The sequence below is a fragment of the Aedes albopictus genome, chromosome 2 (assembly GCF_035046485.1).
Source record: "Aedes albopictus strain Foshan chromosome 2, AalbF5, whole genome shotgun sequence".
NCBI lineage: Eukaryota > Metazoa > Arthropoda > Insecta > Diptera > Culicidae > Aedes > Aedes albopictus.
This window is the reverse complement of record NC_085137.1, coordinates 492,243,121-492,260,236: the sequence shown is the minus strand read 5'-3', so window position 1 is coordinate 492,260,236 and position 17,116 is coordinate 492,243,121. Positions and strand designations below refer to the sequence as shown.

The 17,116-nt window shown below is 38.4% G+C and overlaps 1 protein-coding gene across 3 annotated transcripts in view; it reads left to right on the top strand.

The window, feature by feature from the left end:
- Nucleotides 1–14,465: 14,465 nt before the first annotated feature.
- The window catches only part of LOC109423332 (multiple C2 and transmembrane domain-containing protein), a 183,770-nt gene continuing 181,119 nt past the window's right edge, over nt 14,466–17,116 (top strand). For all 3 annotated transcript variants that reach the window (XM_062854227.1, XM_062854226.1, XM_062854225.1), the window contains exon 1: nt 14,466–15,103. The gene's annotated coding sequence lies outside the window, so the exon portion shown is untranslated. The remainder of the gene's footprint in view (nt 15,104–17,116) is intronic.

The window sequence follows — 17,116 nt, the reverse complement described above, 5'->3', positions numbered from 1 at the left end:
TGCCGTCGCGAGAAAAAAGAAAATCCGGATCCACCAAGTACCCCTGTTACGTTTTGTGATATTAGAAAAACTTCCACCGATTTTACCACGATCCACTGAATTACCATTAAAAGCAGAAAATCAATTATATACGAGCCGTTTCTTAGAAACGCATTCAAGTGCAAGTCGATCAAGTTTTGATCTGGAAGCCTACATTGCTAATTCTCAATTGTGTGTATGTTAATTTTAAATAAGGTTGTTCCGTGAAAAGGGATTATCCCCCATAGAGTTCGACGTCCAGCAAGAACCCAATTTTTATCCACAGGTTCATTCTGTGGATGATTGATACGCGAATGGCAACAAAATCCTGAATTGTAATTGTAAAAGTGACAGGATCAAAGCGTATGGACCATGTGACAGGATTTATGTTGCGTGCTATACATCCACATCTTCTTTGCAACTAGGAAACCAACAACACGTTGCGTATTGTGTTACCGTTTTCTACGATTGTATCGCTCATAACGTTGTATGTGAGGTGAGTATCGAAGGATAATCGATCACATTCGACAGTGTATCGTGCGCCAAAGTAAAAAAGTTCGTATCGCGGTTAAACGATAACACTGCTCGACAAAATTTTACAAAATTTAGTGTTATGGGATGAGTAAAATAAAAGAACAGGGGTTTGGGATCCTGGAAGTGTCGTAGTGTAAGAATTTTTGAAAAATATTGGACCAAGCCTTCACAGTTTATGACCGAGGTTTGTATGGAGAACTTGGAGTGTTGATATGCGCATTAGAACGTGTCGAGTATATATTTAAGCGTTTTCGGTATTAAGGTTTGTTGCGTCATTGTCTAACGCCTAAACATACGCACAGCGCGTTCTGAGGGACATATTAATTGATCACCCCCAAGGTTGCGACCATTCATTTGCAAAGATTTACATTCATTTGCTATTATCTTAGTTCAGAAGCATGCTATCGAAAAACAATGTATGGATGAATTTAACCTTGTAATTTTATCTGAAAGTTTGCCGAATAACATTGGGGTCGCAAACGTATACCAAAGTCATGAGCGAGTTGTGAAGGCAACTTTCCACAGCGTGAATGTAATTTACATTCACCGCGTGGAGAGTTGCCTTCACAGCTCGCTCATGACTTTGGTATACGTTTGCGACCCCAATGTTATTCGGCAAACTTTCAGATAAAATTACAAGGTTAAATTCATCCATACATTGTTTTTCGATAGCATGCTTCTGAACTGAGATAATAACAAATGAATGTAAATCTTTGCAAATGAATGGTCGCAACCTTGATCACCCCAAGTTCTCCATACAAACTTTGGTCATAAACTGTGAAGGCCCGGTCCAAAATTTTTCAAAAATTCTTTCACTATGACACTTCTAGGGTCCCAAACCCCTGTTTTTTTTTTCTCTTCCCATAACAAAATTTAGTGTAGAACGGTGTAGTTTATAGAACCAATATCAATTGTTATTGTTTGAAGGTACTCCGTGACATTTACCTCATATATTCAAAAAAGAGCGGTTTTACGTGACTTTCTAGTAGAACTGGTCTAGCCGCACAAGTTTGTCATATACCATATTCTCAGGTTCGGCATCTAAAATGAGCTGTAGGTGGATGAATTTAGATATGTTGAAATTAAATTTTCAGCACTGGCCAGGAGATATTCTTTTTTTTCTACTTACTTATTAAACTTTACAGATTTTTTGTTCTCTAGAGCACAACGTGAACGAAAGTTAACGGTTAATAGTGAAATGAACACATAATCTAAAGATATGTAGCGTACGGTTGGTTAGGTAATGCCAAGCCAGAGGGGCGTCGGAATGGCTATGAGTGGGCAGAATCATGCTATTGATTATTAACATATCATCAAATTAATCATTAATATTTTTCATATTCTGAAAAAATACAATTTCTTTTTCAAGTTTGCATTTAGAATATTTACCATGATTTTATCTGGCAATTCATCTTATCATGTTTGTGAGAAACTGTTTAAGTATTTTGAAAATGCAATAAAAATGAAGAAGCTTTTTGTCTTTTTCGAAAAATTTTTAAACTCAGGAGCAAGTTTTTGTAAAAGTTCCATTAGCGAATGCCTTTAAGTCACTTCCGATATTTTTTACCAAATTCATTTGAATATTTCACAGCATTTACTTCAAGTTTTTTTTTTAATTTGAAATTATTCATAGGATGATCTTCCAGCTCGGCTTAGGGACAAAACGTCGAATGCCAAAACGTCGAAAACGAGTAATCTGAGCAAATAGTTAGTTCTTTATTCTTTTAAAAGAAACCCATTAATTCACTTTCAATTGCCGACTAGCACAGATTGGAGACTCCCTGAAACAACACCTCAAGGTCAGTATGCTTCTTGACCAGCTTTTCGTGGGAAGGGAATATTTGCACTGTCATGTATTCTAAAACTCACTACGTCACATTACATTTACACTTACTTATCACCGGACTTCTCCAGCCTCTTCTTCTACCTTTTATTCTATCTAATGTTACCTATCTTTTTCCTTTCATTACTTCTTCAGGCCCCTCCTGCTACCACGCTCCAAAAACTTTCACCATTACGTCGCAACTGCCTTCAGAGTGGCAGTGGAAAATTTATTTTCTAATGCATGAGTTTGTACAATTTTTTTTAAATCAATGATGTTCTTAATAATGCAGAAAAGCTATTTTTATGTAAGTTTCTGTTGTATATTATGCTTGAGAGCATTGGTACTGTTATGCAATTTGACATTCTCAAAATATGTCTAAAAATTACATGACTTTTGAGTTGTATACCGCTCCTTCGTATAACAAAACCAAGTAGATTTTCAAATGGTTTTCAGAGCAGAGAATCAGAACAGATGTATATCTTTCAAATTCAAAGCACCAAGAAGTGGAATTGGGTGTTTTTGGACCAATGGGGATGTGACTAATAGGCACATAATTTTACCTATAGAATATCTGCCGTTCTAAGCATCCCAGTCAACCAGTGATCGGATAAGATGTTGAATAAGATGTCAAAGTGGAGGCGATATGTGTACATTTTACATGCGCCAAAATGGAGGCATGCACGCATATGGCCTCCACTTTATCATCTTATGCACCATCTTATACGATTACTGGTTGTCTGGGAAAATTGTCCCATGTTATATGGAATTCTTATATGACATGGGACAACTATGCATATAACGGCAGATAAATACATATTTAAAATTCATGTAACATTTCAAACATAAGTTAAAAGAAAATCGCGTTAAGTACTGTTCCTTTGAATTCCACTAAGAATTTGCATCCTTTGACAGATACGTATTTCGACCTCAACTGTAAGGTCGTCTTCAGTGTCTTGTACTTGACTTGACTCGACTTGACTCGACAAGTACAAGACACTGAAGACGACCTTACAGTTGAGGTCGAAATACGTATCTGTCAAAGGATGCAAATTCTTAGTGGAATTCAAAGGAACAGTACTTAACGCGATTTTCTATTTACTTACAGATATTCCCCTAACAAGCTCAGGTTAATCATTATTTCAAACATGTTCTTAACCACATTTCGGCACCAACATTTCAAAAGGGCGTAACTGCATTTACAACCAATGCCTTCTCACAAAGCTGTGGAGCGTATCCCATCCTTCTCGAGCAATCCACTAGCACAAATAGAAAGATAAAATCCTCCTCTTTCGATTAATGGATGTGAATTGCGTGAGATGAATGAAATACGACCCACAGCTCTGTGAGAAGGCATTGGTTGCAAAAACAGTTACGCCCTTTTGAAATGTTGGTGCCGATTTAATCAACCGTCAGCTACAAATGATCAGATTTGAGTAGGAGAATCAATTTGTGAAGGTTGTGGCTGCAAATATCTGCATATAAGTTTGCGGGATGTATTGGAAGTTACCCGTTATTTTTATTAAATAACTACAAAATTATATATATATACTAGCAGTCCCGGCAAACGTCGTACTGCCTGCCTACTCTGTTTTTTGGGGCTGTCCATAAACCACGTGGTCATTTTGTTGGGACTTTCCAAAGCCCCCCCCCCCCCCCCCCCGCGTGGTCATTAGTCCATACAAAAATTTTTATTTGTCCATACAAAATGGTCATTAGCCGAACCCCCCCCCCCCCCCTAATGACCACGTGGTTTATGGACAGCCCCTTTCGACATTCGGTTCCATGAAGAAATGCCCCTCAAAATGGAATTTCGGATCTTCCCTTTTTTCTTGCCTTCCCTGTCACTTTTCCTAATTATTTTTTCGCACGAACACGTCGGAGCCCTGGCGGAATGCAACAGTGAAAGAATCATGTCGATCTGTTGACCCGTTCCCGAGCCTATTCGTGACATACAAACACCATTCCATTTTTTTTTATTTATATAGATGCACTAGTCCTTCTGTAACTGTCTGAAATGAGCACCAAAATGACTGAAATTTTTACAGGAGATATTTCAATGCTTTTGACAATAATTGAGGGATCTTTTGTTTGAAAGCAAACTTCGTAATTGCATATTTTTTTTTCTGCTTTAAAAAAAGCAGTTCTGGAGGTATGGAACAGGGCCCCAGGGGTCGATCGCATATCAGCTGAGATGCTCAAAGCTGACCCCGTAGTATCAATACAACTACCGCATCAATTATTCTGCAACATATGGGAAACCGCGACATTTCCGACCGACTGGATGCAAGGCGTCTTAGTAAAGGTACCCAAAAAGGGTGACCTGACTGTATGCGATAATTATCGGGGCATCATGTTTGTTCGAGACGACGGTTTATGAATAAAAATTACAGTCCATTTAGCAGGTTGTAGCCAGCTTTAAAGCTGAAATTATATTCAAAAATGCATATTAGTTGTTTTGGTTACTTAGGTGCTATAAGTTCTTACATTCTGTGCTCGCTCTAATTCAAAAACCATCGTATCGACGTATGTATTCATCCGGTAATAATTCTCGTTCAACTAAGGGAAAACAGTTCTTTTAGAATTCAACAGTTGAACAGTCATTATGCAGGGTGCCTTTTGGCCAAACACTTAAAAATAGCAAATTATGTTCTCACTCACTCACGGGGTATGATTGATGGGCGATTGTTTGGGTAGAGGCTATTGAATTGTCGGTCGTCTATCTCTACCGACGTGCGTATTGGCATTTGCAGAATAATATGTGCTATATGCAACGAGAACAACGGCAATTAAACTATTAGTGTGCTAAAACAAATATCTGCACTATAAACAAACCGATAACGGGCTTACCATTTAGCCGTAATAACTGTAGTAAGCATATTAAACTATTAACTAAAAGGTAAATAAAGCTGCGGCAGTCACTTGAACCATGGAGACATGCTTATTTGGTTTTCACTATTGATTGATCGCTATTGTCAGTATGTGCATTTGTTCTGTCCTGTCGAAGGTATGGGAGCGTCCGGGACTCACGTATCACCTCTTTGTTCCCAGCGGTTTCATTCACCAGTGTTTCCAACAATGTTACTGTGAATTGTTCTCAAAGTCCTCTGCAAAGTGATCCTTAACCGGATACAGGAGAAGATTGACACAACTCTTCGACGGCGGTATATAATTCGTGCATGGTGGCCTCACAACTGGATCTACAACTTAGAGCACCCTGAAATCCTCTGAAATGCCCCTGAGAAAACTCCTAAGATCCTAGAATCCTGGGATTCCCTGAGGCGACCTTAAGATCTACTTAAACGCCCCTGAGACTGATAGCCCCTTGAAATCCCTCGGAATCTCCTGAAATACCCAGCAACTTCACTTTGTTCTTCCTAAACGCTAATCGGCCGTTGTTGTCATTTTTTTCCTTCCCCTGTTGGGGAAATTAAGCCACTGCGTCCAATAAGCTGAACTTTTGTGGCATGTCCCATTTTGATATTCGCATCTAGCCAGCTAATTACCATGTGTCAAGTAATCAGCCACGACGCGTCGTCTCCCAGTCAGGTGCAATGGAATTAATAAACCCCAAGACCTTACCAGGTTCAGCAGACCAAATCTCACTGGGTTGCAAGCAACCACAATTTAGAAATCTTTGCCTGCGCGTATATAAAGCAACACAACTGCAAAGCAGATGTTCCGAGGTTTCACGTTCCGTATTACAGAAACGACAGATATCACTCTGAATCTGGCCAATATTTTTCAAGTGATACCTGCTCGGGCAGTGTCCAGTTAGTAGGCCAGTGTATGTACATAGAGCTCTCTTATTGAGCTCTAACAGCTTTTTGGTTTTATAAGCATTTGGTGTTATAAATCGTGTTGACTGATTGAAATTTTTGACATCCATCCAATTGGATATCGCCCTCTGCTCAACCCAGCATTTCAGGTCCATTTTTATTGTACAGTTTGATATACCGCAGAATGGTTCTGGGCCAGCAAATAGTAAATTGGAACCACTTTTAGCAAGCTCGTCTGCCATTTCATTCCCCAGTTTAAGTTTACTGAGTTCCCGTGGCACAACCTGCGCAGTGAAATAATGCATTCCCAGACAAGCTTCGAAGTACATTTGTAAGCGCGCAATGCTTTAAATGCAGCTTGACTATCTGAAAAAATATAAATATTTGCATATCTGTAGTTTCTCTCAAGGCAGATATTTGCGTATTTCAAAATAACAAGAATCTCTGCTTGAAACACCGTAGGATAGTGTCCCATCGCCACTGAAATTTGTATTCCAGGGCCTGTGAAGAATTTGATTGATCCTTGACGAATAGTGACCTTCGACTTCCCAATCTGGGCGAGTTGTTTCGTGCATCTGGTAGGGAACATCATGGTTCTCCACAGGTTTCATCCAGTCTTTAATCATTTTCATTACTGGCCTACTTTGGAAGTATTGTGAAATGCTCAGGTGACCTACAAGATCACCTGGCATAAACTTTCCAACTCGTTTAAGTCGCAGCAATTCCTTTTCTGCTTCTAATTGCACGTACTCGTGCAAAGGTAGCAGATTGAGAATCGCATCTATGGAGTGCTTCGCATCGCTCCTGTAATAGCAATGGACGCAAGACGTTGAATTTTCGCAAGCTTTGATTGCGTGGTAGCCTCTTTTGTTTTTGGCCACCAGACAAACGAAGCATACGTCACTTTTGGGCGGATTGTGGCAGCATAAATCCACATTACCATTTTTGGTTTCATGCCCCACTTTCTGCCAATAGTTTTGGAGCATAACCAGAATGCACTTGTTGCCTTACCGATCACGGACTCAATTTGAGCATTCCAGTTCAGTTTAGCATCCAGTATTTGACTCGATCACTAGGATGAATTTGTATCCCTCCAAGCTAAAAAGTTCTTAAGTTGATCTTCCTTCTCCTAGTGAAAGGACAATTACGACTTTTAATGGGTTCATGCTAAGGCCCTCCCTAATACACCATGAATGTGTATAGTTTAGGGCCCTTTGCATTCTTTCCGAAACAGTTTCGTCATACTTTCCTTGCACTATTGTTGTTGTCATAGTTACCGTCATTAAACATTTACTTATGCATAAAATTGGCTCTGTATAGCTCTCTCTCTTTATGTAGGGCATAAAAAAGGTGCATCAATTAAAAGTGCTTCAAAGTAACCTGCATGAAAGTAGGTGTTAGTGTATTAAATATGTGGGGCCACTTGCATTACGCAATCATACGTCTAAAAATTAACACAGGAAGAAAATAAAGTGTGAATGAGAAATAAGGCCATACATTTAAATAGCCTTGCGCGGAAAAAGTTTAATGCGGTAACTGGTTACCCAAGCAACACACATGTTATATAAAAGTTACGACAGCGCAAGTTTTGGTTGTATAGAAGTTTATTTTACGTTATTTTTACACAATGTTAGAATTACGTAAAATAAACTTCTATACAACCAAAACTTGCGCTGTCGTAACTCTATTATAACATGTGTGTTGCTTGGGTATAAACATATCCTTGATATTTTTTTCTTTCGATGATATCAGCACGCAAGCTGTTTAATTTGCAAGAATCGATAACACATCACAACATGTTTTTTCTCAAGAGGGGATTTTTTTTTTTTGCCGAACACTTTGGGCCGAAGGGTCTCCGAATTTCATGAAAATTCACCAATGCTAGAGGTCGTGGAAAAAATTATTGTGGACTATTTTTCCGGAAAACGCGAGATGGAATTTCACGATTTTTCTAAATTTTGTTAAACACCCCAAACTTCAAAAAATCATATCTCAAAAACTATGCATTGTCGAATTTTTTTTTGTGTGAAATTGACGCCAAATTACCTCAGCAATTCAATAAAAATACAATGAGAAAAAAAAATTTTAGAAAATTGTTCACCATAGAGAAAAAACGTCTGAAAATGCTGATAATTTTTTTTTTCAAGCGCAAAAACTAATGTTCTTCTTTTCGTTCTTTGACGCTGAAATGGAATCTTTTACCGTTTTAGAGATATAGCCAAAAAACCAACGGCCAGTCGCTATATTTTCATAGGAAGCCATCTACAACAGCGAGCGTTCACTTGTTGCAACACATTTGCTTTGCAACGAGCAAATGACATACGCCAATTGCAACGTAACTTTGACACCAACGTGTATCGGAGTGCACTGACAGCATATATATAACACTTGAGTGCCTTTTAAATGCATTAAATAGCCATGTTTTACAATGATCGGGTTTTCAATTAAAATGTATTTCTAATAACGGGTTAACAACAACCTAATGCCACCGGTTAGCGTGAGATTACTTATGGCACTGAAACCCTATGTGTTTTCGATTTCAATTTAAGAAAACAAAGAATAGTTATTTATTTAACGAGCTGCAAAATGATGATTTTTACAGCACGAGTCGTACATTTTGGCGAGTGCTGTAAAAATTTAATTTTGCAACGAGTTGCATACAGCATTTTTTTTGCAATGGAAAAAAATATGCACTATAATATGATCATTTTCATCAGTATCATCATGCTTCCTGGTGGTTGAACGGGATTATCCACGTGTTCCATCAAGCTAGACGCAACACTTGAATCAAGCAAGCTATGCTTTAATCGTCACAGTTTTTAAAGCTCTTGACGTGGAAACACAGATTGTTGGCCAAACAATTGCATTATGAATCATAATGCTACTGTTATAATAGTGAGGAAAAATAGGCCGTAGTGACACTCAAATGGCAAGTATGAAATGCAATGTTATAGTGCCAAGTTGCAAAAAACTATTAACGGGGAATGGTTACTACCCAACAAAATTTCTGAAAATTATACCCGACGAAAAAAAAAATGACATGCGAATTTCTATCTCATTTAGCTTAATTTTACATCAAATAGTTTCTTGTATGGAATGTCGAACGCAAGCTTCATACTGAGAACAAGCTGTAAATTTATAAACTGATGGAAAAATGTGTGCGATACGACGATGTCCTTTTTTTAATTATTTATTTTAAAGGCTCATGCGCCCAAAAGAAGCATAACGGAGCCAATTTACATAATAATGATTACATGTTCTAATTACAACGGTAACCTTGTGCATACAGTTCGTTTATTCTTCTATTGTCTTCTTCCATGTACTGCTTCCTCAATTCCACATCCTCGATCCAAGAGTACGAAGACCTTCTACTCCGAGTGCGTACCGGTGAAACATCATGGACTACATTAACGCTGCTATTATTTAGGGTGGAGGGTGATAATGCGGGCGTCTTTGTTATTTGGCTGCTATTGATCAATCCAATTTCCTGTGTGGTAGTGGTTTGTGTTCAGATTTCCCGTGTTAATCTATCTGTAAGAATTTTGTAAACATCTTTTGTTCTCACGTATATGGATAGGCTTGAAGTAGGTTTAGTGAGACTTTTTTTGGACAACTCAATTCGCTGTGTCCGAGTCAATCGGTCTTTGTTGCCGCTTTGTTTTAGATTTGCTAACTTTAGGTGCTGTTGCTTTGACACTGGCGGCGTCCGACTTCGACAAGAATGGCCATTGTTCATCGTGGTTTGATTTCTGCTGCTGTTTCAAAGCTGTTGTTACCGGCGGCTGTGGTGTGCTAATGGGATGCGGTTGGATGTTGTTTTTCACTGCGGCTTCTGAACACCGAAGTTTTGGATGTAGTTTATCTCCGCAGTTTTTACACGTGCAAACTTATTGGAAGTGAGTAACTGAAGTGATTTCGTCAGCGATAGTTATGTACGATGGTATTGGTTTAGTTATTTGCATTCGCACCATGCATTCGAATGCTAAATATACAGGGGATAGACAAAATGATCGGGACAGGCAAAATTTTCACTTCTCAAAAAATGTTCAACTCGCTGTAACTTTTCGAAAAGGGCATCAAATATTCTCAAATTTTTACTGTAAGTTCATCAACTAGTTGTGTATCAGTGGTACAAATTTGGGAAAGATCGGGCCATTTTCCACGAAGTTATAAAGAGTCTTGAAAAAGGTAAAATTATCCGATAGCCAATTTTGAGCTATTATATCTCCGGATTTAATGAACCGATTGCGATGAAATTTTGACCATTTATGACTTATATAATGAACTCTGGAAAACATTTGACTTAACTTGAAATTTTCAACAACACAAAAAGTTATAGCGATTTTATTTTTTTCACAATTTTTTAGCAAAGGTCTATTTTTAATATGTATTCCATTACTTTTTCAATTTGTTGGTGGCTATGTTGTTACTTTCCTTCAAAACACATTTATATATATGTTTATTAGAGGGAAGTTAAATGAACTATTATTTGCATCTAGAATTTTGAAACGATGTTGAAGTTTTGGATAATTTGGTGTTTTATTAGAAAAATAATCTAATCGTTGTAATTTTCTTCCGTGTTCAGAATTTCAAGTTAAGTCAATGGTTTTTCATAGCTTATTATATAAGTCATAAATGGTCAATATTTCATTGCATTCGGTCCATTGAATCCGGAGATATAACAGCTCAAAGTTGGCTATCAGATAATTTCACCTTTTCCAAGAATCTTTATAACTTTGTGGAGAATGGCCCAAACTTTCCCAAATTTGGACCACTGACACACAACTAGTTGATGAACTTACAGTAAAAATAAATTTAAGAATATTTGATGCACTTTTCGAAAAATTACAGCTAGTTGAACATTTTTTGAAAAGTGAAAATTTTGCCTGTCCCGATCATTTTGTCTATCCCCTGTATTACCATATTGGCTCATATGGTTGCTTATGGCCAAGTTGTCGATTTCCTCCGGGAGGTCATTAATACGAACATCCACTGTGGTGCTATCTTTTTTCCCATCACACTCCATACAATGTTTGAGATGGAAGTTCGTTATACAGCTGCAAGCTCTTCACTGAGGTCCAGTTCATCTTGAGCTCCTCATCGAGGAACTTCCTAATGTCTGGAACACTTGGCCACTGTGAAAGAACAGAAATGTCAAGTACGACTCAGTTATTTCTCGATACCGGCATGCTGCGATACAATAAAATCTGGTGGAGGAAAACTTCAACGCACGTTTGGTGTGAGCGAAAGATGGATAGCAACTCAACGATTGTTACAGGTTAAATGATGTAACATTTTCATTGGCGAATCTAGCTTTTTCTTTTTTCTTGCTCACTCTCCTAAACAAACACGAGAAAGAGAAAGATGGAAAGGGGTGCCGCGGCACCCCTTTGTATCCCGCTCTTTCTCGTGTTTGTTTAGTAGAAAGAGCAAGAAAAAAGAAAAAGCTAGATGCGCCAATGAACATTTTCAACTGCATAAGTAATAAAAATGATTATTTGTGTAGTATTTTTTGATTATACTTCTTTGGCTTTGTTCAGAAATAAAGCAAGCATTCTAGAAATTTTCAAAAGATATACCCGGGTAGAGCGAAATGGCAAGTGAAGAACAAATATTACCATTAAAATACACAGTAAAAATGTCTGAAAATTACACACGATGTATCAGAAGGCCGGCTCCAGAGGCACGTTATCCTCCATTTGGGACATTTGTGCCATCAAACTTGGCCATACTCCCCCCCCCCCCCTTCCCCTATAGCGTTACGTAATTTGTGGACGGCGCCTAAGCTGTAACACAAAAAAAATAAAAAAGTTTCATTGAGTACATATTGAGATATAATGTTTTAAAAATGTGTTCAAAAATCTAATAAGTTTTACTAAAAGTTCTATAACTTTCAGAAAACTTATTCGATCTCGCTCAAAATTTCACCAATGGATCATTATTATATGATTCATGATTCAAAGTCAAAATTTCAGCGTTTTTAATTGACGTATAAAAAAGTTATAAACATTTGAATGAAAAATTATTTTGGCAAAAAATTTCCTGTACGGACAATTGTTTGATACACTGTACATTCAAGAATTTCTTGTAAGGAATGTTGAATACAAGCTCCATACTGAGAGCATGCTGTAAATTTGACAAAATTTGCTATTAGTTTGTTTGAAATAAGGGTTAAAATAACAAAAAATAACTAAATTTCTATGATATAACAACTCAAAATAATAACTCATTTTAATATGATGGTGAATTATGTTATTGTTTTGATATTATGATTGTTAGTATGATATTTATGTTTGTTGTTATTATGTTATTACACTATTCAATAAAAACTCGTCCATTACAAGTTTTACAATGATAGTATGTTTTGTTATGTATGTGCCATCCTGAGCTGTTTACGAAAAATTGAAGAATTGCAAATTTAGATATGATGACAGAATATGTTATTCTTTAGTTATTGGTTTGTTATTCGCCTTTACCCGGGTAGAGCATTCAACAATTTTAGACAATATTTTAATAATTTGAATGGTGCACCGATTAATTGGTTGATTCAAATATATTATGGGTAGCAGCTTATAACTATCAAATTCGATTTTGTTTAATGATTTATTTTGCATGAGTCGTTAGTTTAGATGTCAATTAATCAATTTACCCTTTGATTGTTTAGAAAAATATTTCCACATTTAATGGATTGCTATAAAAAAAATCCAAAATCTTATATTTTGCCCTATAAATTGAGGCTCAAAATTGTGAGGTGTTGGAGCAAATCTGAGCCTGGATTCGGATTCAGCGGCCCAAAATCTGTCAGAGATATATAAGTTTGCTCTTGAGACAGACCAATGGTTCATTTTTGTTTCGCTGTGTAATCAACTATTGGTTTGCCCAGAAAAAAATAAGTACATGACAAATACAGATTGGATTTAAAATATGTGGGTATAAACAGCAATTTTACCATTTTTCAACAAAACACAACAAATAAGCTTCATTTGTTGCGCACAACATTTTTTAAGTTTAACTTTTTTTTTATCTATAGTCGGTTGAAGTGCATCGGTTCTAATATGCGCAAGTTTCGCATATAAATCCACATACGACATCTAACTTTGTATTGTAACAGCTTCATGCAACAAAACAAATAGTACAATCAAACCGCGTGATACACTTAATATTGTACAAACACCAAAAAGCACGCGATTCACAACAACGTGAAGCAGTGTGGTGGTAACCCCACATTACAAACAAGAACGCCGCATGCGACAAAAGAGCCTAACATCATCGTTGCGTCCCCAATATCCCGCTAACAAGTACACGTGCACAAGCCCCATTTAACGAGAGCGGGCGTTCACCAATAAAAACACTGCGAGCAGAGAGAGATGACTCGAGTGGGAAATAACGGCAAATTGTGAACTTTTTAAAAAACTTCTTTCTGGTGTTTTGTCCCAACAAGGAACCCAGACAACCAGTTATCGTATACGATGTTGCATAAGATGCTAAAGTGGAGGTCATATGCGTGCATGTCTCCATTTAGGCACATGTAAAATGGATGCATATCGCCTCCACTTTAGCATCTTATGCAACATCTGATACGATCACTGGTTGACTGGGAATATGTGAGAGGTCCTGTCTTCATGCTTCCACTGTTGTTGACATAGAGTTTTTGCTTTGCCAATTGATTACATTGGTATTTGTATATCGTGTGGAAGGTACACTGTAAGTCAAAGCCCAAGAAAAACAAAAATAGGTCGTCCATTCCAAATAGACCAGAAAATGAAATTCGTAGTTTTTATTCTGCAACAAATCCATGCTTAGTAAAAATACTTTTGGACGAAATAAAGAAAAAATAAGTGTAAAAGCAACATGAGTAAATAAAAGAGTACACCAACAAATGTTTGAAATCGATGTAGATGTTAAAATTAAACATTAATAAGTTACGTTGAATATTAAAAAAAAATGTATCAACAAAACTAAAATTTGTAGAAATAGGAAAAAACTATTTAATAAGTAGCTTAATTTAAAAAACTATTACTATAACTATATAATATACTATAAAGTCTATATATAAGTATAAAGTATAAGTTTATAATAATATAACTATAACTATACTATAAGGTAACTTGACTTAAAAAAACTATTTAATTAGTAATTTAATAAGTAACAACTGTTGTTTATTATCCATCTCCGATCGGGACCGCGTTATGGTGGAAGCATATCAGCTCCACTCTGAGAGGAGCCCAATGCTGGTGGCAGGTTGTTGTTGTGTCTCCCGCGCCCGAGTTGTACCCACCTTACATACTAGTGGAGTGGTTCAGTTGAGATCGCGAGCGTCCCGGAGAGAGACGTCCGGCCAGACCCAGAATAACTTTGTCCAAAGACGACACTATAGGGCGCTTCTATAGTTGTGGAACGCAATCCGGTTTGAGTTGAGGGGGTTTTTCGCGTTAGGTGTAGGTATAGTTCTAGTTCTAGACATCGTCGTCGCGTGTTCCCTACTGGTGTCTGCCTCTTTTTGCCCACATCATCTTCATGTTCCGTCTGCGGTGCGTTTGACAGTTCAGTGCGTTCTTCAGTGTTTCGTTGGAAAAAAAAATATTCAGGGGATTCCCGATAGATGGTGAAGTTTATTTTGTGTGGGTTCCGAGATGTGAAGAATGTGGAATCGACCTGGTTTGTGATTCTTATGAGTGGAAGAAGAAAAAGTTTTCCATTCGCATGCCCATTCAAGCAGCTACGGCGGCGGTGAGAAGAAGAAAAATTGGTGAAAATTTTCTGTGCATGCAAGAGCCGAATGCTTTAAAAGGTCTCCCGATAGTCGGTGCTTTGTGTGAATTTAAGCTCCCGCCCTGCTCTACTGCTGTGAGGATGATCTATTTTGCGTGATAACATCCAAGTGAAAAGCTACACACTTCGTCCGTACGCAGTACCCCTACCTAGCGACGAGTGATTGGAAACCGACAAGGTATGAATGAAAAGTTCAAGACACAAGTTCAATCGAGCGAAGGTGGGTCAGTGGGTGGTTGATTGGCCGTGTGCCTTTGATGGGGTGGTGGGTGGTAAATGAAGTCCCAATTTCTTTCGAATAGGTCGGAAGGAATGAAGCCTGGATCCTGGTATTGCCCATTGAGCAGAAGCTTAAACAGAACGAATTATTTTTATGGGCCAAACAAACGATAACAGCCGTCTAATCTACGAAAAGAAGCGTCAGGCCGAAAGAAAAAGAACAGTGGTTCTCACCCGTTTTTTTTTTTTTACTTCAGCTTTCTGGGTGAGCTTAGGACTGATTTCGCACTTTTAAGAAATAGTCAAGCGTAGGTAGTAGAGACTATCCATTAAGTATGTTACGGTGATAAAGAGGGAGGGGGGTTATAAAAGTATAGTGGTAGATTTAGGGAAAAGAACCCGTATAAAGGTCCGAAATTCCCGTTTGTGGATGTTCCCACTGCAACTTAAACGGCCTTTCTTCAACTTGGTGTTCGTTGAACACTTTCACAGTTATTAATGTAAGAGTTTGCCTGTCATTGCATGAACTTGTATATTGTAAGGTAAGCACAATGCGACACTATGCCCAAGGAAGTCGAGAATGTTCCTGACTGGAACAGGAATCGAACCCGCCTTCTCCACATTGGCGATCCAATGCCTTATCTACAAAGCTAACGGGAAACCCGTAGTACCATCACACCTGTAGCTCTCCAAAACAGACGGAATCACGAATCCATCACATTCTGATTGATGGAGTTTGCGACATGTATGAAACTCGGCAGAACTTGAAACGGTACAACAGAAGTGCAAAAGGCAGTCGCGCTTTTTTTGGGAGAATCAACGCCAACCTGGAAGAAGCTTTGTCGTTCTCAAGAAAGATGGAAGTTCCACCAGAAGCATCTCGTAATGTCTTATTGTATCCAAGAGAGTTTCAAGCGGTTTTCGATGGTATTTCATGATGTTTCAGAGCATTTCCACGAAGTTCTGGAGGCGTGAAAGGGTCTTTTTCAGGGAATCAGAGGGTCTCATGTGTGTTACAGGCGTTTGTTTTTCAGGATGTTTCAAAGGATTTTAAGGTGGCTCCAGAGACGTTACAGGAGCGTTTTCGGGGGATTCAGAGGGTCTTACGTGCGTTACATGAGCTTCCAAAACAGCTACCAAAGGACTGGAAGAAATGGGTGATTAATCCCATTGCATTGACACGAAAAGCGACGATTTGAAAAGTGAAAACTTCCGTGCGAAATGACCGAGAATGACTTTCCTGATGAAATGTGTGCAAAACTGCGTAAGGGTTCATTCGGATATCGCCAGGGACTGCGACAAGATGACGGACTCTCATGCCAACTGTGTCTAGCTTGGATCCATGCGAGAGGCTGCCAATATTGTGAATGATGAAATACGAAAGTGTATTATTGGTAGAAGTTCGGCTTCAGAAGAAATTGCGAATAAGAAAGGTTTACGTTTGTACCGCTCTTAGTCTTCTACGGTCATGAGACCTGGACCATACTCAAGGTGAACCTGCAAGTACTGGGCGTATTTGAGCAACGAATGCTTAAAGAGATCTTTGGCAGTGTGCAGAAAAACGGTGTGCAAGCAAGGACGAACCATGAGATCACTGCACTCTACGGCGAACCTGCTTGCAGACGGTAACCAAACCCGGCGAGATACGCTGGGCAGGGCCTGTTGCAAGAACGCTAGACTACAGCTCTGCATAGTTAGCACAGGGAGGCGTGGCGCGCAGACTGCAAGGTGGACAGACCCGGTGTAAATAGGACATTCCCGATCGTCTGGTAGCCTAGCTTTGGGTTAATCCAGAAACGGTGGGTTCATTAGTCATACAGTTCGGTAAATTTTGTGCATTTTGGGTGCATTTTTTCTTAGTGATTGCCACAGTCGTGACAGTCGTGAAGAAGATGAGGTGATCTCGGTCTCTAGTAGCAACGTACGTCACACTAACATTCCTTCCCTTCCTCGATGACCGTAAGGACTTGGC